The sequence below is a fragment of the Vulpes vulpes genome, chromosome 3 (genome assembly GCF_048418805.1).
Source record: "Vulpes vulpes isolate BD-2025 chromosome 3, VulVul3, whole genome shotgun sequence".
Classification (NCBI taxonomy): Eukaryota; Metazoa; Chordata; class Mammalia; order Carnivora; family Canidae; genus Vulpes; species Vulpes vulpes.
The window spans coordinates 43,400,582-43,428,332 of record NC_132782.1 but is presented as its reverse complement, the minus strand read 5'-3'; the positions used below and the strand labels follow the sequence as shown (position 1 = coordinate 43,428,332).

Genomic DNA, 27,751 nt, shown 5'->3' with positions numbered 1-27,751 from the left:
CAACCTACATTTTGGAGAGGAAATAGAATAATGGGCAGGAGGCAAAAGGGGACAATGCCAATTGGTTATTTCTCATTTTATCAGGAAACCAAGAGTTTTCCTAGAAAGCCCACCCAGTTTATTTCTGCCTGGATTTCTTTTGGTCTAACTGGATTATACGGCTGGTCAAAGGGAACCATATCACCAGGACTAAGGTACATCAGTCACAACCATCACCCCTTGAAGGTATCCTCAAGATCAGGAGATCTCCAATATAAACTAAACAAAGTAGAGTTTTCATATAAAAAACAAGAGGAGAGTGAACAGTGTCAAGTGCATACCTTTTCCTCTGTGCCTATAACTTTTACACTTTATACTACAGTGATTTATCTGCTTGAACTCTTTGTCCTACATGTCTGCAAATTCATTGAAACAAACTATATATTAATTTTTACGGACATCATATCTAGAACAGTTCCTTCCCTCAAACAGTAGGAATTCAAAAAATATTTTTATATTAATGAATGTATTAGTGATAAAGAAATAATTCTCAGATCAAGTACATGTTCAACCAGGTGGTATTTAACGTTTCTTTCAGCTCTAAATTTCCTTACTAGTAAGATTATTTTATTTTCAAGATTATAAATAAAAATCTTATAAAAAGCATTATTTCCATGTATTTTGATTTTTTGATTTTTCTAACTGCTGATCCAGAGGAACCTAAAGCAAATATTTATAAACAATGGATGAGGGACTCCTGGGTGGCTTAGCGGTTGAGCGTCTGCCAGGGCGTGATCCTGGGACCCTGGGGTCCTGGGACTGTGTCCTACATCAGGCTCCCTGTGAGGAGCCTGCTTCTCCCTCTGCTTATATCTCTGCCTTTCCCTCTCTCATGAAGGAAAGGTGTCTCTCATGAATAAATAAATAAAATACTTTTACAAATAAACAATGAATGAATTTTAGGGGATTTTGAAAGCATTGAGTTTGCTAATCAGGCCATTTCTGAAATGACTGCATGGTTGGTACCATGTCTTCTTTACAAATAACAAAAAAAAAGGTTGCCTATCACTTTTGTTCCTTGGAACAATACATACTAGTAATCTATGTATAGAGCACTTGTCTTTTCTTTATTAAGAAAATAATCTGTTAATATTGCTGCAAGTTATTAAATCATAAGGGATCTCTTTTTGTGCTTAACATTATATGCATCATACATAATAAATAAAGCAAGACTAGAGAATTTATAAATGGAGAGAGACATAATTATTATCAAATGATTATTCAAAACAAGACAAAAGTAGAATGGTAGGAAAAAAGTACAGAATCTATAGTGAAGAGGTGAAGGAAAAAAATGAGACCACAGAAAGGTCTTCTCTAACGTCATTAACCTTCTTGAAAATTACTGTAAATTTATGACTTGACTTTTAAAGCCAGGGTATCATTGAATAACTATAGAAAATAATAGGAAGAAGCTTTTTTCATTAAGCTAGACTATTCCTTTAAATTGTTTTATTTATTGTGGTTTGTGCAACCTTTCTATTTCAGATTAAATGTGAAATTGTGATTTTCTATTAAAAGTAATTTCCTTGGAACAACAACAAAAAGGCTTTTTTAAAAAAATTCTCGTTGAATTTTGTTTATAAATCATATATATCCCATAAAATGCAAAGCCTGTTCTTTTCTTTCCCAGAAAAAAATAAAAAGAAAAGAAAAAAGAAGTCAGAATAGAGATAAAGAAATGTGCTGACACTTGCCTTTCAGAATTTATGAGCTCCATAATATCCAAAACTGTTTTGTTTACTGAGTCTTTTATAGTTTTCTCTTCCTTTAATACTTTCCCATCAACTCCATCAAACATGAATTTTTTTCTACAAACATTAGTGTGATGTAGTACCCTAAAAACTATAGTGTAGATCCACAGTTATCCTCAAAGTGGGCTTCATTTCCCACATTATTTCTGCATTTCCCCTAGTCACCTCAAATTAAAGAAAAAAAAATAGCATGGGCATTTGACATTTTCTCAATGTAAAATATAAATAAAATAGTGTTTATAAAAATGTTGCTATCTAATTAATAACAGTGAAGTTACTATGCAAATGACACTTCAAGACAAGTCACACAGTTTCATAATGCAGTGATTTTCAAAGAGTGACTTCTAGACCAGCAGCATAACATAACCTGGAAACTTGTCAGAAATGCAAATTATTGCCTTGCTTCTCTCAAACCTACTGACTTAGAACCTCGGGGACTGAGGCTCAGAATCCCTGGGATCCCAGGTTTTGTTGTTGTTGTTGTTGTTTTAAAGATTTTATGTATTTATTCATGAGAGATACAGAGAGAGAGAGAGATAGGCAGAGACACAGGCAGAAGGAGAGACAGGCTCCATGCAGGAAGCCCGATGTAGGACTTGATCCTGGGACTCCAGGATCATGTCCTGGGCCAAAGTAGTTGCTAAGCCGCTGAGTCACTCAGGGATCCCTAGATCCCAGTTTTTAATAAGCTTTCTAGATGATTCTGATGTAAGTTGAAATTTGAAAAGTACTGCCTCTAATGTTGCATGCATAGAATTTTTTGGAATCTTCCCTGATATTGATAACATCACATAGGGAAATAACCTGGTTTTGTCTTGTAGGATCTTGTAAGATCAATTACAGTTCTTAACCAGAGTGGAAGGTTGTGCTTAGTCTTATAATTTTGGAGTGAACTAAAGTAGAAACTTCGACATCAGGTGACAAAAGAAACATGTTTTTAAAAAGTACTATGATTGTAAATCCCAAAGAAGGAGGCATTTTGATGACTTATAAAATGTATGAGTTTTTACTGTGAGGTATCAGGGTCTTGAATAATATGGGAATTTTCCATCATGTAATTTTAATCTTATTATTTAGTGTCTACCACTTTCTGCCTAACTTGTTGCGTCTGAATGTAGGAAAAAAAAAAAAAGCAAACAAAAACAAACCAACACTCCATAGGAACCTGTTAGTAATGGCCAATGCCCTAGGCAATTTAGTGATGCTTTTAACCAAAAAAAAAAAAAAAAATCTATAATCTTTTTGGAAATACTGCTTTGGAGAGTTGATAACTATTTTGTTTTGTTTTGGACTATGCTACTATTTTCTTTCAGAAGAATAAAACAACTTACTCTAGTCAAGAATTTGAAAAAGTACCAGTACTTGGAGAAGTCTAGCTTGATTTGAGACTCGCTCTTTCTTTTGAGAGAGAGATTGAGTATCTGAGCAGGGGTGGGGAGGAGCAGGAGAGAGAGACTCTTAAGTAGAATCCATGCCCATCGCAAAGCCCGAGGACCCTGAGATCATGACCTGGCCAAAATCAAGAATCTGACACTTAACCGACTGAGCCACCCAGGTGCTCTGAGACTTGCTATTTTTAAATTATGTTTTGGCATAATGTTTTCATAATTAGCTGAATCCTCTTATAAATTACTCAAAAGTTCTAGGATTTACTGCCTGTAAATATCTGAGGTTCTAACCTATTTTAAAAAGTTTTAAATGCTACCTCCTAATTCCCAACCAGAGGAATGATTGCAGCCAATTCCATTGATACCATAATAGTGGCAATCCCACCCAACTGGACTCCTTTTAGTAAAATAAATAACTTTAAGTAATAATTTTCCCTATAACTACAAATGTAATTAAATAATGAATAAAAAAATTGATGATCACACAAAGAATATGGAATCCAATAAAATCTCTGAATTAATTAATGATGAAAACCCAAACTGTGGCAATAGATACAAAGCAGATAGGATTTTGAAACATCTTAAGACTACTGTAAAATAACCCATAGAAGATACAAGTTTTCCATTGGTGCTTAAGAATTATCTTTAAATGTTTAAATGGTAAATTGGAAGAGTGAGATAGGAAGAAAAGAGAGGAAAAGAGGTGAGATGTGAAAAAGAATGAGGAGATTGAAAAACAAAATTTAATTTATAATTAGGACATTTGAATGTAATATTAACAAATGGGGAGTCTAAATTTGTAAATCAATCCATTTATCAAGAAAAATACCCCAAACTACAGTAAAAAGAGCATCTTAGTAAATATGCCAGTGCCAGGATTGTCTATATCCTGCAGGATTTGAGAGAGGAAATTACAGTACATGCTCACAATACATGGATTGTAGGAATCAGAATGTTCTTTGTAGTGAGTTATTTTACATCAGATGTTCTAAATTTATCTAGAAGTAGCAATGACATTGACTGTTAATTGTCACTAAAAAGTATACTTTCACTAAAGGAGAAAGGAAAACGGAAAAGAACAAATGTTAAACTATTCTCAGGACAAATGAACTCTTACACAATAACTGCATTAATAAGGCGATGGTACAGTTATTCAAAAACTCTTTAAGAGATCATTTGTTTAGTTTCCTAATGTAAAAATAGACTTGTTGTATATGTATGACTTTTAAAAAATCTATTTCAAACTTCGGAATAATTGTATGATACCTTAAATAACACTGATATGAAGTCTATCATGCCCATACCATCTAGGACAATACTTTGCACAAAGAAATGCTCCCATTTTTCTTTGTTGAACAGAAATTTCAAAAACAAACAAAAAAACCCAATACATTTGTAACATGCATTTGTGTAAATAAAGTGTCACTAAGTAGAGTATATAAATAATTCTTTCTTTAGGATGAACAAATCTAAAGAGGTAAAAAAAAAAAAAAGTCAGAAATAAGATAATCTGCCAGCACCAAATAGATCCCAGTGATGTGTGTGTGTGTGTGTGTGTGTGTGTGTGTGTGTGAGCGGACACATGTAGGTGTGTGTGACAAATGTTGTTAAAGTCATCTGCATGAGTTCGACAACATTTATTCTCTGGCAAGAACCATATATAGAGCCCAAGGGTGTTGGAAGGATAAATAGAAATCAGAAAAAAAAATTCCCTGACACCAAAAGGGAGATTCTTTTTCCTACCCCTTTTCTTTCAGAGCATTTCATTTAAAAAAAAAAAAAATTTATAATTGCAAATTCTTTCTCTGTCCCTTGGAGATGTGTATAATCTTTCTGAAACCTAAATAAGCCTCTTGTCAGCTTTACAAACCAGAAATGTCTTTTTCAAGGTCCTGGGAGCCATCTCTTTGAAATATTATCATCCCTTTCTCTCAGTTTCTGTAGGAGGGTAAGAGCCTAACTCCAGTGAGTTTCTTGCTCCAAAATTACCTCTTGTCATAATGATATGAGTTTATTTTCCCCTTGAATAAAACCAATTAGGTAACACAGATTGTCATCCATTTACAGGTGAATTTAGGATGAACTCTGCATGACAAATGGTGCTGGTAATTCCTCTTACTTGGGGACTAGTGATTGTTTATCTTGAAAACACGTCTGTGATGGGTGGTCTCTGCTCAGCGATTAAAGCCTGAGATTTCTTTTATCTCTTAGTCATTTGCCCATGATGTGGATAGCATTTACTTTAATGCTCACTCAACAACAACAAAAAAAGGTGCTTTCTTTCTCTTCTACCTTTGCAGAGCATTTTTTCTGCAGTTGAGAAGAAATGTTTTTAGTTGTATTTCCTCAACAGTGTGTAACAGAGGACTTGATACACAAATAATAATTGGCTGAGGATACTTTATTAATATGAACAGAGCAACTCAACCAATATTTAAAGAGAAGATTTTCTTCTGCACAACAGTTGTACTTATATGTTTTTCTAGTGTTAACTTTTTATCTCTTCGCTTACTACCAAATTCAACTCAATCTCAAAGGTGAAAAACAGAGCAGCGGTATATGGAAGAATTGCTTTTCAGGGTAGAGTGCTTAGAGGGGGAAAAAAAAAAAGCTATGCAACAAAAGTACCATTGAGATTGTGAACTATTGAGGAAATGCCTAAAGGGTAATGGAAAAGTTGGTAAATAAAGCAGCAATGGTTTGGAACCATTAGGTACAACAGACTATTCATGGTACTGGAATTTTTTTAAACTTATTCTGAAAGAAAGAAACTCATAAATGTAAAACAAGGGCATAGGGGCCAAAGGATAATGGGGTAGTAAAATAAATAGTGCAAGTAAAAATAGGACAAAATGAATAAATTGAGCGGGAACCTTTCAGAGGACACTGAACTTGTGTAAAAAAAAAATGTGAACAAGTGTATATTGTTGCATAGCTGAGCAGAATTATATATGTTATGGGTTATATAATGGTTAAGATTAAATCAATAAAAATCAGTGTTCACAAATTTGTATACATTTATGAATTTCCTTACACTTATTTAATATATTGATTCAAGGCACAGGAAAAGCTAATTGTGAAAAACTATGAAATATAAAAAGAATGAAATATATTTTAACAAATTTTCTTGAGTACCTATGGAAGGTAAAGTATTACAGAAGATAGTATATACCTTCAAGTATAATAGCCTATATAAGATAGGCATCAGTCAGCTAGATATTCATTAAAAGTTTATTAATTGCTTATACTAGAAAAAGAAACTGTTATAAGCCAAGACCATTATAGTGTAATTTTGGAAAATTTTAATAGCAGCACAGCTAAAGGCATAACTTAGCAATGCATCCAAATAAAAGCATAGTCACTAACAAGAATAATCATCAAGCAAAAAAACTGTAAGTGGATGCCGAACTTTGAGCAAAACTACTCCTCTACGAGATCTTAAAGATGAGTCACTTGAAATGCACAATAAAGATTGATAAACTATGATAACTTAAATAGATTTTTAATAAGCCAATATTAACAAATATTTTTGGCTTCATTTGTTAAAATATTTTATTTATGGTTAGTCCTTCCTTCAATGATATTTACTAAATCAGCCTCCAAATGGGAGACTAAACCATATATTAAAGAATCTTGACTCTTGTTTTCTATAGAAAGGTATATAAATGTTGAAGGTACATGCATTCAAGGAATATGTAATATATTGCTGAATGGAATGGGGAAGGGCATTACAAAAAATAACTGTGAAAAGAGGTTACATAACTTTTGTAAACAAGATACAAAATACGTGGAGTTTTCTACTTTACAAAGTATGCTGGGATCCATATCTCTTAGAGTAAAATGGACCTTGTGCTGCCATCATTTTGGGTAGTTACATAAATAACATACAATATTCTAATGTATTTAATTGGGTAAATTTCCATCTCCCTTCCCTAGGCTGTGCTGTAACTTGAAAACAGATCATGCTGGTGTATTTTCTGAAATAATTCACTAAATAACAAAGGAATACTAATTAATACCATACCAGATATTTGAAAGTCAAATTTGATGTTATAGCTATTGATTAACATGTTATGGAATACTTACTTGCTTTCAAACAATTAATTTATTTTATTTTATTTTTTTAAGGAGGCTAGCTATTTATTTTTATTTTTATTTATTTATGATAGTCACAGAGAGAGAGAGAGAGAGGCAGAGACATAGGCAGAGGGGGAAGCAGGCTCCATGCACCTGGAGCCCGACGTGGGACTCCATCCCGGGTCTCCAGGATCGCACCCTGGGCTAAAGGCAGGTGCTAAACCGCTGCGCCACCCAGGGATCCCCAAACAATTAATTTATGTCTGGTATCCCTAAAGCATTTAATCGATCGTCCTCCATCCTCTCCACTCTCCTCTCCACATGGTCATGACAATGTGTTGAGCATGGCCAACATGTGCCTGCAAAACATAATCGAAAATATTTCCACAGAATATATTAAACCCTATAATCACAATGTTCTTTCCAATTAGCAGAAAATATTTTCCCCGAGGGGACAGGAATCTTCAACAAATGTGAATGGAGTAAAAAGGGACACTAGCTAGTGCCAGATCAAAAAAGGAATAACAGAGGAAGCTGAAAAACTGAGCTTTGTATCTTTTTTTTTCTCTTAGCAGTCAGGTTTTTGAGAAACTATACTCTTTGCTTCAGAAAATTCTTGAATCTCATCAGTCATTATAGAACATAAAGTTTTAAGGTGATTAATCTGCTCTACTTTTTCTTTTAGTTCACCTCATCATTTTCCTACTTAGCAAAAAAGTTAAATAAATAGCTTTTTTGCTAAAAGTTCCCAAATTGAACTATTTAACAAAAAAGCTATGACAGATATTGGAAATTTCCAGAAAGGAATAACTAAAATCCAGGTCATATGAAAAAAAAAAATTTAACCAAGAACCCATAATAACGTTTCTGAAGAAGCAAATTAAAAGAGAAACTTGTTTCTCAACTGAAATAAATTATTTCTTCCAAGTTTGTTTTGCATATGGATCAAATTCTATCAATTGTTTATGCTAGGAGACAGGTGTTACAGATACATTCTGAAGACTACACATTCTAAGAGATTTGTTTCCTCCTATGGAAAAAGAAGGAAAATTGTAGTTAAAGGAATTTCTATATAAAAATTAAAGCTTCATCCCTTTCTGCTTGTTTGGACTAAATAATTAACCTTCCTGAACCCCAATTCCTCAACCTAAAATAAATAGGAATATTATTATATACTTTCTGAAATTGTAAGGGAAAATAAATCAGGTAATATTTATAAAATAGTAAGCATGGAACAAACACATGGTGGCTGCTCAATGAACACAAATTTTCTAGTCTGATAAATAAAACAATGTGGAGAATGTGTCATTAATTCATTTACTGCTTCATTTACACCAACTTGTCAGTTTAACTGGCATCTATAGAATACATATCCAAGAAGGTAAATTTACGATAGTAATATATGATGGTGATACAAAAGCACCTCTGGAAATGTTTAGTATGAAAATCCATGCCTTTAGAATGTTATTGGAAAAGATTAGATGTTAATATTTTGCAAGGATTACAAAAGGAATTAAAAAGGAATAAAACAAATATACAAGTAGAAAACAAAATATCATATTGTTCATATTACAAAAAAAAACTTAACACATTTTCTGGGTTTTTCCTAAAGGTGATTATGGAGTTATAATTTTATTCTATTTTTAAAAAAATATTTTATTTATTTATTTGAGTTAGAGAGAGAGCATGAGCTAGGGGGAGGGGCAGAAGGAGACAGAGAAGCAGACTCCTTGATAAGCAGGGAACCTGACAAGCGGCTCAATCCCAAGACCCTGAGATCAGGACCTGAGCCACCCAGGGGCCTCTGGAGTTATAATTTTAACAAGAGTGACTATAAAAGAAACTCTGTTTTATTAAACCAGTGTTGAGCTAAAACATCCATATTCATATCTAGTGCAATATTATGCCTTGTCTTTTATCTCTGTGATGTTACTTAACTGAAAATATAAAATTATATTTCCTAAATCTGTGAAGATATCATCAATGTAATATCAATCGATATATTCCGTGCATGTCTTTCTTGAGTACTTGATCCACAAAAATTCTTCTTTGACTTTGTGAGATAAAATTATTTTCATCTCTAGTCTCCCAAGAGATGTACAGAGTCAGTGGATACTCTATAATTACCTTCTTGAGGAAAGATAACAAGGGATTAAGAATTTTACTTGTCAGTTACATCCAGCACTGTGCAATTAATCTCCCAATATGTGAAGTTAAAAGACTTCTTCAGTATTTGGGGCATTTGGGTGGCTCAGTCGGTTAAGCATCTGACTCTTGGTTTTGGCCCAGGCAGGTCGTGATCTCAGGGTATTGGGATCCAGCCCTGAGTCAGGCTCTGGGCTTAGTGCAGAGTCTGCTTGAGATCTCTCTCCCTCTCCCTCTGCCCCTCCTGCTCATTCTCTCTTTCTTTCTCTCTCTAATAAATACATAAATCTTTAAAAGAAAAAGAATCCTTCAGTATTTTATATACCTTTATATACCTTTACAATATTTTAATCCAAAAATTCTAGAGCGTTATTTTGTAAACCGCTCAATTTTAGTTCTCCTCTCCCCCATCAAATGAGCTAAACACCTACTGCCCCACAGTCTCATGGCAGTCTTTGCACCGGACATAAACTTTGACTGTAACTATTGGATAGTGATTATAGAACTGGAACAGAAAGAATCATGAGCACTTATTCACTTGATTTTTGTATCCACAATATTTAGCCAAGATTTTTGTCGGTCTGAAGAAAACAATCTGGTGCAGCTGTGGTCTGAGTTTTCTTCTTCCTGTCTATAGCGACCAATGCTTAAATCTTCCGTTTTGTTTTCTCTTGTATCCATTTCTGCATGCTGTCCCTGTACCTCTTAAAACAGTCACCTATTTTAAAACGAGTACCCAGTGTACTTTAGACATAATTGAGCAGCAGTCTGATGGGAACGATTTGCTGTGCTGGTTAATGATACAATCACATGGGGTTATTTTAAATTGGGTGAAAACAAAGTCTGGAAATTCAGATTTTGGTCCTCTATTGTTCCTCTCCATCTCTTTTTGCACTTAAAAAAAATTATATATAAGGTCGTTCAGTGGCCATTATTACAAATGTTTAAAAGTATTTTATTAAACTTTACTGAAGTAGTCAACTTTTTCTTTATTTTCCCTTTTTAAAATTAATTTATTTTTTTGAAGATTTTATTTATTTATTTATTTATTTATTTATTTATTTATTTATTGAAGATTTTATTTATTTATTCATAAAATACACACACAGAGAGGCAGACACACAGGCAGAGGGAGAAGCAGACACCCTGCGGGGATCCAGGACCCCAGGATCATGATCTCAGCGAAAGGCAGATGTTCAACAGTGGTTGAACAAGTGGTGGTTCAACAGCCACCAAGGTGTCCTTTTTCTTTTTTTTTTTTTTAAGATTTATTTGTTTTTTTATGTTAGAGAGCAGAAGCAAGAGGGGCAGAGGGATGGAGAGAGAATCTCAAGCAGACTCCCTGCTGAGTGCAGAGCTCAATGTGGGGCTCTATCTTACAAAGCTGAGATCACTACCTGGGCTGAAATCAAGAGTACACTTAATCAACTGCACCACAGAGATGACCCTTTGTTTTCCCCCTTTTGAAAAAACAAAAATAAATGTAGACGGTCTGAGAAGACAAAAAAGTGACTTAAACAATATGATCTGGTTTTTTAATTTCTTTTTTTAATCTTAAGTAAAAGTGACCCATAATGACTCACAATTAATTATTAATCCTGGATGGTCAATTAACTTTCTTACTCTCTGCATATTTCTTTGTTTTTTAACTTGAAAAAACTAGTAGTTACAGATCTTATTTGGAGTTAAACTTTAGAGCAATGGATGCTTTTCTTTAATTCTTAAGATATTTTCAGGATCCACACACATGATACATCTATTTCTTTTGATTGTCCAGAGATTGATGTGTTTCTTATAATAATATTTCGGAAAAATAATCTTTCAGTATGTTTTTATTGAACAACCTGAGACATTGTAACATGACTTGCTACAACACAAATAATGATTCCCACTGAGACAGCTGAATCTTCACACTCCTTTAATTAGAAAAAATCATATTTTAAAGAAACTCTGGAATATACATCCTATTCATATAATTGTATGTGCTAAAATAGGTATACTTAAAAGAACTTAACTTGCTGCCAGTAGAGCCAGGACATAGGCACAGGGCTGCTATAATTTCAGCTGTATGAATTTAGCCAAATCTTTTAAGAGCTTGACTTGGCCTCAGGTTTTTTTGGTTTTTTGTTTTTTTTCCAGATACAAAATAATGGCTATATAATTGTTTTTGAGGTCACTTCCAAAATGATCATTCTATATTCCTATAACACATGCTTTTAAAAATTATTATTAAATAAATGAGTTTCTATCTGGTAATAATCATGGCAAGATTTAGGTAATCTTCCTTAGCTTGAGGTTCCTAAATATTTTAATGTAATGATTTTCAGATTTCCAAGATATTTTATCATCTACCCAAATTAGGGACACTTTCCCTTTATGGGCTGAACAGTTTTCTAACTTCTTTTTTATCACATTGAGATACAGATTTAATAGTTAAAGAAAATGGTCAGGGTTTTACATTTCTTTTAAGTTCCCATGCATTAAATTCTCAAATAACTCAAACATATCCTGAGGTCCTATGAATTAAACTCAAAGTGACTCTTTAAAGTCCCTATGAATTAAAGCTCAATTCAAATATATCAAGACATCTTTATACCAGAGTTAGCATTGTTTGCAGCCATTGAAGACAAATGACAGAGGCTTGCTTTTAAGATATTGGTGGATATCCACAGGAAATTTCTAGGCTATTGCTGTTGCAAGGAGAAGGGTATTCTTATCGTTTCTCCCCTAGCATTTCCTAGTTTCTGATATGTGTGGTAAAATTATAATGTCCACTCATAATGTAATTATGTTAAACCCCTGACCATGGCAAAGACTAATTAGAGCTAGTTTAAAGATCTCTCTAAATAGGACAAGAAATCATATAGTTAAATTAGAATTGGAATAAGTTATCCATTCATTCTCAGTGCAAACAATTAAAATATTTTACATTGTTTAAATTAAGATTTTACACATCATGGATTTAATCTACCTTGATAAAAATGCTTGTTACATTATTAATTTCTTTATTCTCATTGTGAAGAAAAATCAGCAAATGGCTGAAATTAATAGGATTTCTTATTTCTGAGTGGTCCTGAGGATACTTTATCACATATTATCATAAATAAAATATCAGAAACTTATTGATCTTTCCAAGGTTCAATTTATTTATGCAATGGCAAAGATTCTTATATTCACAGAACAATGAAGCTAAGATGCAAAAGAAATTGCTAGAAGTATGAGAAATATAAAAAACGTTTTAAAAACCATTGGAGGCAGTAAATAGTAAAAGTGACGCTCAATAAAGCAAACAAATCAAAGGGAGAAAATTGTGAAAAATTCAGTTAAAGAAGCAAAAAGAATAGGAAGGAATATAATTGCTATGGATGAAAAAATATAGATGTTCAGATTCAAGTAATAATAGGTCCTAAAGGAGGCAAACCCCAACACGCATGAATGTACATGATGCATTAACAAAACACAAATAATAAACATTATCTGCTAATTGAAGTGAAATCAATGAAATCTAAATGAAAATAAGAAAATATAAAAAATTTCCTGATATTAGAAAAAGAAAGTCATCCAAAGACCAAAATGCTGACACAACTGACAAACTTAAACTCATAAAAACCAGATTCTTTAAAAAAAATATTTTTTTAAAGTATTTTATTTATTTATTCACGAGAGACACACACAGAGAGAGAGAGAGAGAGAGAGAGAGAGAGGCAGAGACCCAGGCAGAGGAGAAGCAGGCTCCAAGCAGGGAGCCTGACGTAGGACTTGATCCCAGGCCCTCCAGGATCACACCCTGGGCTGAAGGCAGTGCTAAACCTCTGAGCCACCAGGGCTGCCCTGAAAAAAAAATTAAATTAAAAATAGCCTTTAGTTTTCTGAGAAAACAAAGGTAGCTTAATTACTGAGATAAAAATCACATAAATGTCTAAATTAATGCCTATGATTAAAAATCATATAAATGCCTAAATCATATAAATGCCTAAATGCTTTTAACTCTGACAAAGTGGATATTGTCACCATCAATGACCTCTTCATGACCTCAACTACATGGTCTACATGTTCCAGTATGATTCTACCCACGGCTAATTCCACGGTACAGTCAAGACTGAGAACAGGAAACTTGTCATCAATGGGAAACAAAACATTTAAATATCAAAACATTAATGGAGCAATAGCGAATAGAAACCTTTGAAGTTCTCTGCTCCTTCCCGTTCGACAGACAGTGCATCTTCTGGTGCAGTGCCAGTCACATCTCCAAGACACGATGGTGAAGGTTGGAGTAAACGGATTTGACCATATTGGGCACCAGGTCACCAGGGCTGCTTTTAACTCTGACAAAGTGGATATTGTCACCATCAATGACCTTTCATTGACCTCAACTACATGTTGTACATGTTCCAGTATGATTCTACCCATGGCAAATTACACGGCACAATCAAGGCTGAGATGGGAAACTTGTCATCAATGGGAAGTCCATCTCCATCTTCCAGGAGTGAGATCCTGCCAACATCAAATGGGGTGTTGCTAGTGCTGAGTATGCTGTGCTGTCTGCTGGGGTCTTCAACATGAAGAAGGCCGGGGCTCACTTGAAGGGCGGGGCCAGGTGGGTCATCATCTATGCTCCTTCTGCTGATGCCCCCCATGTTTGTGAAGGACGTGAACCATGAGAAGTAAGATAACTCCCTCAAGATTGTCAGCAATGCCTCCTGCACCACCAACTGCTTGGTTCCTCTGGCCAAAGTCACCCATGACCACTTCAGCACCAAAGAGGGCCTCATGACCACCGTCTATGCCATCACTGCCACCCAGAAGACTGTGGATGGCCCCTCTGTGAAGCTGTCGGTGACGGCCGAGGCGCTGCCCAGAACATCATTCCTGTTTCCACTGGCACCACCAAGGCTGTGGGCAAGGTCATCCCTGAGCTGAACAGGAAGCTCACTGACATGGCCTTCCATGTCCCCACCTCCAAAGTGTCAGTTGTGGATCCGACCTGCCACCTGGAGAAAGCTGCCAAATATGATGACATCAAGAAGGTGGTGAAGCAGGCACCAGGGAATCCTGGGCTACACTGAGGACCAGGCTGTCTCCTGCGACTTCAACAGTGACACCCACTCTTCCATCTTTGACGCAGGGGCTGGCACGGCTCTCAATGACCACTTTGTCAAGCTCATGTCCTGGTATGACAATGAACTCGGCTACAGCAATCGGGCGGTGGACCTCATGGTCCACTTGGCTTCCGAGGAGTAAGAGCCTCCTGGACCATCAGCCCCAGCAAGAATAAGAGGAAGAGAGAAGCCCTCAGCTGCTGGGGAGTCCCTGCCCCCACTTAATCCCCCAACACACTGAGAAACTCCTGCACCTCCAATTTACATCCCAGACCCTGAGGAAGGGGAGGGGCTTGGGGAGCCCTACCTTGTCATGTACCATCAATAAAGTATACTATACCCAGCAAAAAGAAAGAAGAAAAAGAAAGAAAGAAAGAAAGAAGAAAGAAAGAAAGAAAGAAAGAAAGAAAGAAAGAAAGAAAGAAAGAAAGAAAGAAAGAAAAAGAAAGAAACCTTTGATAGTATGAAATTTTCAAAAGTTCTTATTGTGTCATTTTATGTTAAAGAGCAAATGAAAAAGATAATCATGTATTTAAGTTTTAAAAAACATGAGCATGTATATATGATTTCCTAAAGTGATATTATTTAAAGATGTCATCTAAATTATTCAAAATTGAGGTACCTGGGTGGCTCAGTCCATTAAGTGTCTAACTCTTGATTTTGGTTCAGTTATGATCTCAGGGTTATGAGATTGAACCCAAGGTTGGGTTCTACACTGGGCAGGAGGCTGCTTGCAAGTCTTTCCCTCTTCTCCCCCTCCTCTCCCTCTCCTTCTCCCTCTCTCCCCTGCTTACTTGCTCTCACACATTCTCTCTCGCAAAGAAAATTAAAGTAAATTAAATAATTTAAAAAATTATTCAAAATTGAGGAAGCCAGAGGTCAAACATCTGGAAATAGATGTGCATTCCAAAAGGACTAAGTCAATATCTCACATTTCCTTCTTCCAATATATTTGCCATTTCTCCCATAAAAGCTGAAGTCTGTGTCCCTTCCTCTTAAAGCAGAGCAGATTTTTGTGACTGTCACAACTGTTCCAGGTTGAATTGTGCTCCCTCCCCGCCAAAAAAAAAAAAAGATTTATTGAAGTCTTAACCTCCAGTACCTCAGAAGGTAACCTGATTTAAAATAGGATCACTGTGGATGTAATTGGTTAAGATGAGATCATACTGGTGTGGGCCCCTAATCCAATGTGACTGGTGTCCTTATAAGAAGATCCATGTGAAAGCACATACACACAAGGGAAATACCATGTGAAGATAGAGGATTGAAAAGATACATCTATAAGTCAAGGAACATCAAAGAGTGTGAAAACCAACAAAAGAAAGGAAGAGGCAAGGAAGGATTCAGGTTTCAGAGGAAGGATGTCAGTGCTAACACCTTGACTTTGGATTTCTGGCCCCCCAAAACTTTGAAAAAAACAAATTTCTATCCTTTTAAGCTACCCAGTTTATGGTACTTTGATATGGAAGCCCTAGGAAACTAATATAAAAACCAACAAATTATGGTAGATGTGATGCCATGCCTATTCATGTAGGACCGATAGACTATAGATTTTCTACCTGGCTGTCTCTCAGAAAACGTGTCTAAAGAATCTTGAGCTGATAAGCAAAAAGTTTAGGACCCTAAATCTAGCATGCTAAGGAGACTATGTTCATTGTTTTCTTTGTTATGCAGAACCTTTTTAATTTATATAGTCCCACTAGCTTATTTTGCTTTTGTGGTCTGTGCTCTGGTGTCATATCCAAGAAATCATTCCCAAATCAATGTCAAGAAGGTTTTCTTCTATGTTCTCTTTTAGGAGTTTTACAGTGTTAGGTCTTCTGTCTAAATTTCTAATCCATTTTGGAATGTAAGACAAGGGTCCAATTTCTTTTGTTTTGATTTTTTTGTATGTGAATATTCATTTTTCACAACACCACTTACTGAAGAGCCTATTCACTCGTCGTTGTGTGTTCTTGGTAAACCTGTTGAAGGTCAGTTTACTGTGTACATATGGGTTAATTTCTTGGCTTTCCATTCTGTTCCATTGGCCAAGGCATACAAATGACCAATGAGTATGTGTAAAGATATTCACATCACTAATCATGAATGAAATGAAAATTGAAACTACAATAAGATATCACCTCATGATGATTACTTTTAAAAAAGATAACAGATATTGGTAAGGATGTGGAGAAATTGGAACCCTGATACACTAATGGTGGGAATATAAAATTCTGCATCAACGAAAGTACTGTATGATCCAGTAATCCCACATGGTATATACATATAATCTCATGTGGTATATATCCAAAAGAATGGAGATTAAGATTTTGAAGAGATTTGCACTTTCATGTTCATTGAAGCATTATTCACAATAGCCAAGATAAGCAAACAACTAAAATGTCTATCAATTGATAAATGGATAAAGAAAATGTGGTATAGACATACAATAAAATATAAGCATAAAAAGAAGGAAATCCTATTTTATGTAACAATATGGATGACCCTTGGGAACTTAATGCTGAGTCAACTAAGCCAGTCACATAAGAATAAGCACTATATGATGCCACTTAAATGGGATATCTAAAATAGTCAAACTCATAGAATCAGAGAGTAGAGTGGTGGTTGCCAGAGTCTAGGGGCAAGGTAAAATGGAGAGCTGTTACTCAGTGGGTATAAAATATAAACTATGCAAGATGAATAAGTTCTAGAGATATACTGTACAACATGGTATCTATAGTTAACAATATATTGTGCACATAAAAAAATTGTTAAGGGAGAAGATTTCATGTTACATGTTCTTACCACAAAAAAAATGGGGAGTACAGGAAAACTTTTGGAGGTGATGGATATTTATCACTTTGATTATTCTTTAAGTTTCACAAGTGTATGCATATGAACAAACTTATCAAATTGTATATATTAAATATGTGCAGTCTTTTGCATATCATTATATCTTAATAGAAATATTTTCTCTAATAAAGAATGCTCCAGGTTTACAATTCACAAGATTTTCCTTCATTTTTGTAGGTAGAAATTGTGGGCAGATGAGTGGCCATTTCCTTGGAAGTGTGAGTATTTTTCCAGCTATGAGATGGGCAACATATTATCGAGCAAATTCTTAGCAGTTTTTTTTTTTTTTTCTTAGCAGTTTTTTTAAAATTTTTATTTATTTATGATAGTCACACAGAGAGAGAGAGAGAGAGGCAGAGACACAGGCAGAGGGAGAAGCAGGCTTCATGCACCGGGAGCCTGACGTGGGATTCGATCCCGGGTCTCCAGGATTGCGCCCTGAGCCAAAAGCAGGAGCCAAACCACTGCACCACCCAGGGATCCCAATTATTAGCAGTTTAACAGAAATTTTATTTATTTATTTATTTATTTATTTATTTATTTATTTATTTAGAGAGGCAGGGAGGGGTAGAGGGAGAGGGAGAAAGATAATCTTAAGTGGGCTCCATGCTCGGTGTGGAGCCTGATGCAGGACTCAATCTCACTGCCCTGAGGATATGACCTTGAGATCATGACCCTAGCCAAAATCAAGGGTCAGTGGCCTGAGCCATCCAGAGGTCCCATTTAACAGAAATTTAAAAGGTGCTTCTAAAATTCTTGTAGAAATATAAAGAGTCAAGATGATGTTAATAAAAAACAAACCTGAAGAACTTGACTAGGTATCATACCTTTCTATAAAACTACAGCAATTATGACAGTGTGATATCAGAAAAAAAAATAGACAAATGGACCAATGGAACATATACCAAAAGTCAGACCCACACTTAAGTGATCACCTGGTTTATAACATGGATACTAACATAGTGAATTGCATACATCTGAATTGCAATAGGAGTAGAGTGGTTTTTTAATAAATAGTATTGTATTATTTGGATATCAGTATAGAACAAATAAATTTTATCTCTATCTCATGCTATATATTAATTCCAGATGAATTGTGCTTCTAAATAAGAAAGTTAAAATAATAGATGTCCTAGAAGAAAACATATGACAATATCTACAGTCAACAAAATACAGTTACTTGGACATGAAAAATACTAATCATAAAGAGAAAAAATCATAGATTGAACTGCATCAAGATTATACATTTCTGGTCATTAAAAAAACACTATTTAGAAAGTGAAAAGGTAAGTCACACATTAGTAGAAGATTTTTGCCATAACTATATCCAACAGTGGATTTGTATCTAGTATCTATCTATATATATATAGATATATATATAGATATATATCTATATATATATCTATATATATAAACTGTCACATATTTGTAAGGAAGAGATGATCAAACCAATAAAAAAAATCTACAGGGGGATGCCTGGATGGCTCAGCAGTTTAATGTCTGCCTTTGGCCCAGGGCCTGATCTCAGGATCGAGTCTGGCGTCCGGCTTCCTGCACGGAGCCTGCTTCTCTCTCTGCCTGTGTCTCTGCCTTTCTCTCTGTGTCGCTCATGTAAATAAATAAAATCTTAAAAAAAAAATCTACAGTAGTCTTAAATGTGTACTTCACGATCCAAATATCCATTCAACATATGAAAAAACACTCCATTTAATTACTGACAGGAAACTACAAAAGAAAAACACAAGATAACACTTCATACTTACCAGAAGTGCTAATTAGGCCAAGAATTCCAAATGTTGTGTAGCAACTGTAACCCTCATTTACTTTTGAGAGAATCAATTGACACAACCAACTCTGGAAAACTAACATACCTACTAAAGCATGCCTCTTGACCCAGTGATTCCACCCTATGTGTATACCCAACAGATTTGCATATGGTTAATGTAAGTCACATACTAGAATGTTCAAAACAACACATAAAATAAAGGAAACAACTCAAATGTCGATCAGTCATAAAATTATTAACTATTTTTGGTATATTCAATTGAATTCTATAAGGCAGTGGTTCTGATTTAGAGGCAATTATTATTTTGGGGTGTTTGACAATGTCTAGAGACACTTTCAGTGGTCGCACTTCAGGGAGTCTTATTGGCATCTAGTGGTTAGATGTCAGAGATGCTGTTAAATATCTTGCCATGCACAGGACATTCTCGCATGACAAAGTAACATCTGGCCCCAAATGTGAATAGTGCAACATTAAGAAACCCTGCTGTGGAACTATTAAGCAAACTACACATAACCACATGGACAAAGGAAATGAGACACAGAGGGCTTTTATACTGACTGATACCATTTATAAAAACTTCAAAATCAAAATAATCAAATCCATCATTATGCTAGGACTCAGCTCCGTGGTTATTTTTGATGGGGGAACAGTGATTAGAAGCGCCAGGAAATGGCTCAATGATATTGGTAGTTGTTCTAACCAGCAAGGGTGCTGGTAACACTTTTGTCCTTTGAAAATTAATTTAGTTGTATATTTTCATTTCTATAGTTATTTATTTCTATATTTTTGGTGAAAAATTTATTAAAAGTTTATTAGATTAGATATTCCCCCTCTTAATGTCATTCCGGCTACTACTCCATCAATCGTAAAGGTATGTCGGATTTCATAGATCTTGTTCCTTGGAACTATAAAGTGTATAAATTCTTTTCACTTTGTTGGCTGAGGGATCCAGCTCTGTCTAATCATTATACCCAAGCTTAGCTTCAAATCAACTTTTACATATCAAAGGGAAGGACGAGCTCCTCACTTAGCATTACAAAAGGCCCGACTTAGAGATTTTTTAAAAAGACATCTCACTTTGTTTTTATAAGGCAATTATGGTTTGACATAGTTATTTGACAAAATAATTATTTGTGTGTGTTAGATATACATACATATCAAGAACCATCCACTTTCAAAGATGGGTAACATGGATTTTTAAACTTTGCTAAACTAATCTACTCTAAGCAAATTGTAATTATTTCTGGGAAGTGGCAGATGTTTAAATAATTATTATTTTATCCCGGAATATAGATACATATTTAATCACACTTGATACGGTAGAAATGCTAGGCAAAAAAGTTGTGCATGAATGTTCATATATTCCAAAATGTATTTTATTTCAAATACAGCACAAAAAATATAACGATATAACCCTTAGTATCTTGTCAAAGAAAAATCATTAGACATTTACAAAACTTATCTTTAAGTAGTCGTCAATTTAGGCCAAACAGTAAGGCTTTTACATGACTTTAGGGCAAAATATACATATGATGTGATATTTTTAAAAACTTATGAAGATTAGGAGAGCAAAATTAGATCACATCTTAGAGGGAAGTTTAGGTATCATTTTATATTTATAAAACCAACAATACCTTGTGCAATAACATGGCATTTTTATTACTTAACAAGTAAAATCTGATCTCTGATTTTTTTATGTTCACCTCTGGCCAATATCCTCCTCCCTTGCTTTTTGAAGCACCACCTGGGCAATTTCCAATGCCAAATCAATTCAACCTGCTAATAAACCAGTAACTAGGTTACCTTTCACTTCAAGGTAAAGAGAGGAGAGAAAAACACTAATCTACTGTGTGGATAGTTTCCTTTCTAAATCCATGCTACTATTTAACCTTAATTCGGTCCGCTAAGCAGTCTAGAAATCTATTTGTCTTCGCTCCCTCTCCTTTTCTTCCTCACTTCTCTTAAATCTCTGATACTGCTAGCTCTCTTCGTCAGTGTCTGGAGATGACTTACTGGTTTACATACAACCAGGATTGTCAGATGTGCTCTCTTCCACAATTCAGGTACTGGACCTGAACAGTTGCCTATAATTTCACTCATCTCGCTCTTTTTACAACTCTCCTCTAAAATGGAATAGAAATGGCTTTTCCAACACTAAAGGTAATCCTTGCACAAGGCCACCAAAATTGACTACCATCTGCTCCTAAGGAACCACACTACCTGTCCCCCATCTATGCTCTGTATCTTCAAGTTCTCTCTCCACTACAGTCTTCTTATAAATGCTCATATAAATATTCTTATAAATGCTCATATAAATACTCATATCCCTGATATTCACCATTTTGTTTGGTCTCATCTATTCTAGCCCTCTCCAAACCTTTCAAAATTTTTACTTCCTTTGTGTCCCTATGTTTCCACTGCCATTCAGGCCACAGTTGACTGTTTTTTGGCTTCAGTTCTCACTTTTTCCCTGAAACTTGAACTATGATATTACACTTTTTTTTTTTTTTTGAGAAATACAATGGACACTTTTAGTTTTATCAAATCCCTGATGCATTTTACTTATACCTTCCTTCTGGAAATACACTTAACAGAACCTCCCTGTCACCATACATCCAGAGTTCCCCTCTTTCTATCTTGTTGCAGTTTATCTGGTTCTTGTAGAACACTCTTCTGTCTCTCATCTTATAATATTAGAGTTTATACGTCCTCTCATAACTCAATTTCTATCAATTCTGATGATTCCTTCTTTTAGAGAGCCAGACACCATTTCTTTCATGAGCTTCAGACTCATATCCAGTTGAATAATACTATATATATCACAGTTAGCTCAGGTCCAACATGATTAAAACTGATAACTGTTTGTCCCTCGGTTCTCCTTGTGTACATCCTGCCCCAGATAATACCATTATCATCTGGGCTGTTGTCAAAGAAACCCAGCATCATCCTTGTGTCTCTCTTTCCCTCACTTTACACCATAGACATTCCTGAATTCCTGTTGATCCTACTTCAAAATTATATTTTAAAGCCTTCCACTTATCTTCATTTTCTCTGGCACATTATTAAATCAAATAATGGTATTCTCTCTCCCTGTGATGATTTAAAAATCTCTTAACTAACATTTTTCCATGTTTCTAGGTAGGTCTTTCTCCATTATCGACTCAGAGTAATTTTCCAATGCATTAAATATGTTATAATACTACTTAGCTTAATACTCATAAATAACTTTCTACTGGTATTAGAATGAACTAGTATAAGTTCAAACTTCTTAATAAAACTGAAAAGTTATGCAATTAAATTGATATATTGTAAATGAGAAATCACAACCTATAGGAAAAGGTGATTCCAAAGAGAATCCAAAGAACACACTTGGTAGCAGTTAGTGGAAAAATAATCTCACCAAGTTGGATTTCTTCAATTAAACCAGTAATAAGTTTTGTTTTTGGTGTATGTATGTGTGTACATAGAAAATAATAGCCAAAGGTGATATGATAATCAATTCTAAATATGTGAGAGTAAATGGAGCTGGAGGCTATGCCTACAGCAATGGATCTAGCAATCTTTAAAAGAGGAAGTAGTATAATTTGCTACTCTGTAGTCTAGAGTGATTATTGTAACTAATAAATAATAATTAATGAAGTAAACTTTTGAACAGAGATATTTGCTTTTTTCTAAAAGCAGAGAAATAAACTCAGTCCATTCTATAACAAATATTTTCCTTCTCTTAGAGATTCTTGAATATTACAGAGTTTACAATATAGCAAGCATCACGGGGAAAACAAAATTATTAAATTCACCAAGGCTGATTTCTTAAAATGAGAGTGCCAGTTTCTTCTTAGGTGTAAGGGTGACCAAACTGGTTTGATAATTGGTGAGAGAAAGGAAGTCAGCTTTTATCAGAAAAACTTAGTGAAGAAGCTATCATTCCCTATAGAGGTATAAAGAAAGGAAGCCATGGCTGACCTCACTACTCAGATCTGAAGGAAGGGATTTCTAAGAAATTTGGCCAATATATTTTTATGTGCTGCAATATATACTGAGAAAGGGTGCACATTGACCTGTCTCATTGCTAATGCAGGAATGGCACGGAGACTGGAGAAAGAAGGATTGTTTGAATGGCAGAGAAGCTGTAAGAACTAGCTCACTTCCGTTCCTACTTCACTAGAGGTAAAAAGACAGACCATTCAAGTCCATAGCCCCCTAACTATGGAAAACTTTCTATGCAGGGAAACATTCATTATAGCATTTTTAAAATAAGAGAAAGGTCCTGGGTGAAACAGGCCTACAAATTTTGATCTCTATCCCTGTCCTCCTTAATAAATAGTAGCACCATCCATTCACTTGATAAAGTTAAAATCTTACAGCTATTTTTGACTTTTCCTCTTACCTTCTTCCACTCCATCAGCAAAGCTGGTCAGTTTTATCTTTGAATAAATGATAAACCCGATTCTTCTCTCCTTTCCCAAACAGATATGCTAAGTCAGGTCACCCGGATCTCTTTCTGCTGCATATGGACATAGTCAATACTTAGTGAAGAACTGATGTTTTTCTTGAAGAATTGCTTGAAATGTATGTCTGCATGTACTCATAGAAAGAGTATGTGAAGATGATTCCATTTTATTTTAGTCAAAAAATAATAATTTAAAGAACCATAAAATATCATAGAACCATAAAAAAAGAACAAACACTAATTTAAAGCCCATTGCTTAATGAACTTATTCAGCATGATCTCAATTCTATATTCTTTCTCCCTCCCTGCACAACACTTCTCATTAAGAAATTTTACTTATCCTTCATGGTTAATTCAAAATATTCTCTTCTCTAGAAACTGTCTCTCCTTTTTCCAAAGAATCTACTTCTCGCTCCCCTAAATCTCCATGCATACGTTCCAGCTCTCTCTGTGGAGCTTAAAACAGTTTATTCCTGACATTTGAGTTATTGTTCTGAATACATTTCTTTCCCCAATCAGATTATAAACTCCTTGAAGACATCTCTTTTTAAATATTAAGACACATCAGGCTAGGTTATTGTTACATTAGAATCCCCTCCTTCCACATCCCCCAGTGAGTTAATGTGGTTATAATGTAACTCTTTAAAACAAAAGAATCATAAAACACATATATATAGCATATATCATATTTGAATCCCCTATATAGCCTTAATTGGTAAGGTTTTATGTAAGTGAATGAGAAGATAAACACATCAATGAAAGAATTAAAAATATGGTGAGTAGTGAAACATTTCTAGCTGGGCAAACTATAAAACAGTAAAATAGGAATGTTTATATTTTATATTGATGCATTTAAAATTTTTATATATCTGTAAGCAGAAATATGAGATTAAGCTTCATATTCCAATACTGATAATGATTTATTACCTGCGCATGCTATAATTGGTTTGTTTAAAGAAGCCACATTATAATCACATTAACTCACTTCAGGGTGTTTAATGTAACAATACCATACCCTGCTGTTTCTTATTACTTAAGTGGAGTTGCAATTTGGTTTTCCTGCTGACTTTTCAATTGTATTTCCTAGACAAAGACAGATAGTAACTTACATCAAATTATTCTTGTTTATCTAAGGAGAACATTGATCAATACCATGTGATCTGAGGCCAGGTACCTCTTTTTCCCTAATCGTACTGCATTTAAACAAAAGTGAAGCTATCTGGCATTTTCAAATATTGGCTCAGTTCAATTTAGCACACATTGGACAGCTCTGATGTGCTGTACTATGCATGCTGTTATATGAGACTTTGAGTGTACAATCTAGGTTGGCAGCATAATATTTGCCCAACACTTTGCATATTAGATAAGATGCTTTCATTACTGTATTTAATGCTCAAGAGAAATAGTAACCATTAGCAATAGCAACTAGTTAAATAGGTAGGACAGATAGTATTAATCACAATATATAGTTTTAGACACTAATTCTAAAGATCTAGGATTCCATCAGTGATGCCTCAACCGTTAACTCTGTGCATTTTGCACTACAGAATTTTATGCTCCAAATTAAAACACTGTGTCTGATCTCCTAATCATCTCAACCAACACCTATGTCAGGTTCTACATGTGAATAAAGTGCCCAACACCCTGTCTTAATTCTATAATTTTCGTGATGATAGCTTCATGTCATACACTTAATCTTGTTATCACTCTGAATGATAGAACCTCTGAATTCAAAAGTTTGGAACTATATTTGCTCTCATGGCATTAGTTCTACTCTGGCCAATGAAGCCCTCGACACCCTCTACGCTCCCTATCCTTCAGCCTTCTCTTGGCTTCTCTTGTTTCTTTACAAGATGGTGCCACACAGTGACTCACTTTCATTACTCACAGTCCAAAAGCACAAATCCATTTTCCCTCTTGCATCGTCATGCTCCACCTTACAACACCCTTCTGCACAACAGCCCTAGACAGGCTCAGCGGAAGGGGGAACAGTGTGGATTGATTCATTTTGAACTCATGATCTGGGTCCTCATTTGGCCCTCATTGTTTCCATCCAAAAATGTTTCTCTAAGAAAGCTTCAGTTCTGAGTCTTTCTCTTTTGTCTCATTTCATTGTGGTTGCTCTTTCTCCCTCTGCTAATGGGGTAGAATTGCACTTCCTTGCTTTCTTAAGGCTTAGGTGTGTTGTGCTTTGCCTTTGAAATGCATATCAGAGCTGTCAGTGCCTTCCCATCCCCTAGGACCTGTCATCCTTTTTGTGCACAAAGATTCATGTGTTTTCACTGCCAAAGTCCAGATCTGCGACTCTCTATGGGCCGCAGGAGCCCCAGAAGCCTGGAATTTTGTATCATCACAATGGAAACCCTAAAATAGTAACTGACAAGTAGCAGGGTATAATAGTGCAGGTTCTGTGAACATGGTCAGGATAATTTCAGATTTGACTGGCCCAGTCTCCAGAGCTATCTTGATGATGGAGCCAAAATTTCAGGACACTTTGCTTGACATTGCAACATTTCTTGGCTTCCTTTACCTTTGGTCCCACTTCCCCACTGTCTTCCTGGTTTTAATTGTGAACACTTATTACTTATATTACTTTCATACGAGCCATTAGCTCAGAGGCTGTTTCTCTAGGGAACCCAAACTAAAATTAAATACGTGTGGAATTGACATGTGTCATAATTAGGCTTAAAGAGCTCATGTACAATTTGCCACCTACTTTTTTCCTCTACCCTGATGACTGGCAGTGCTCCAGCTGGTGACTGCTCTGTTGGCCTAGGGCCTAGAGAGAGGAAAATGTGGAGCAGAGCCTACAGTTAACTCATGCTGGACATGTAGCATGAGAAAAAAATGAAACTTTGATGTTTAAAGCTGCTGAGTTATCCCATTATTTGTCAGTATAGCATAAGCTAGCCCATCCTTATGCTGTGGGCATGAGTTCACATCCCTCTTGTATTAATTTATATAAGGATGGATCAAGATATGCTGTGGTGATAAAATTCCAAAATCCCAATGGCTTATAATGAAAAAGATTCACTTTTCCTTTATGCAGGTTTCCTTACTGCTGAACCCATCCAGATGAATGAGCATACCATGAAACTCGCTGGTTGCCGTGCTGTAGGGAAGGAGCCCTGGATGTCGTTACAATGACATATTCAATCCCAAAGGGATGCACTTGACCTCCTCTCACAATTCATTGGCCAAAACTAGTCATATGGTGACATGGGGAAATGGAAGGGCAACCTCACCATGATTCTAGGAGACTAAGAGGTGAAAACAATAAAAAAATAGCACTGATGACTGGAACACTTTTCAACACCTCGACATCTGGCTTCTATGCAAAGAACTCCCAGGATTTGTTATCACCAATGACAAGTTAACATATTTTCACTTTATATTTCTTGAGTTTCCTGTAGCACTTTAAATTGTTGAATTAAATTTATTCATTATTGAATTCTGTGTATTTTTGCCTCTTGTGTCATTAAGGAGCTTTTTATCACAAGTAATGAAAAAAATATCAGAGTAGTTTATGGATTGACATGGACTGTTTCTGGCTCAGGTAAGAAAGAAGACTGAGACAAATCTGAAAATTCTCCTACTAAATACCTAGAAAGACTGAGTGCAGATGGTAAGAACAAAAACAAAACCTCACACACACTTCTTTTCCAAGTGGATAACTGAGTCAAGAAGAGAAAGTAAAACACAGAATGTCTTTGTGAATTTAGGGTAGGAATATTTCTTTAAGCAAATACAAAAAGCAGAAACCATTAAATGAATATTGCAAAAAATTCAATGCATTAAAATTTCAGCATTTTGTATTGACATGTAAACGTTTTAAAAATAAGAAAAGTCATATATCTGTCAACCATCTATTAGATAAAGTCTTTGAATCAAGAATACCTGGAAAGCTCCAGTAACTAAATAAGAAAAAAAAAAAAACAACAACCAACCAATTAAAAAAGACACAAACTATAAAACTAAGCCTCAGATAATGGAATTTGTATGGCAAAATATACATATAAAAATGACTTAAGTATGTACAACCTCACAACTAATCAGGGAGATGCAGATTATCACCATAACAAAATGTGATATATTTTTTTTTGCCATTAAAATGGGAAAATGTAGTTAAAATCCAATAAATTCAAGTGCTCTTGAAAAAAGAACTCAGATACTTTGCTAAC

General features: G+C 35.1%; 1 long non-coding RNA gene across 3 annotated transcripts in view; it reads left to right on the top strand.

The window, feature by feature from the left end:
• The window catches only part of LOC112926632 (uncharacterized), a 335,174-nt gene extending 308,153 nt beyond the window's left edge, over positions 1-27,021 (top strand). For 2 of the 3 annotated variants that reach the window (XR_003236379.2, XR_012000392.1), the window contains exons 4-5: positions 17,512-17,552; positions 26,620-27,021. This is a non-coding gene — a long non-coding RNA (uncharacterized lncRNA). Of the gene's footprint in view, positions 1-17,511; positions 17,553-23,198; positions 23,288-26,619 lie in introns of all 3 variants that reach the window. The other variant, XR_012000391.1, reaches the window with a different exon arrangement.
• The last annotated feature ends 730 nt before the right edge of the window (positions 27,022-27,751 follow it).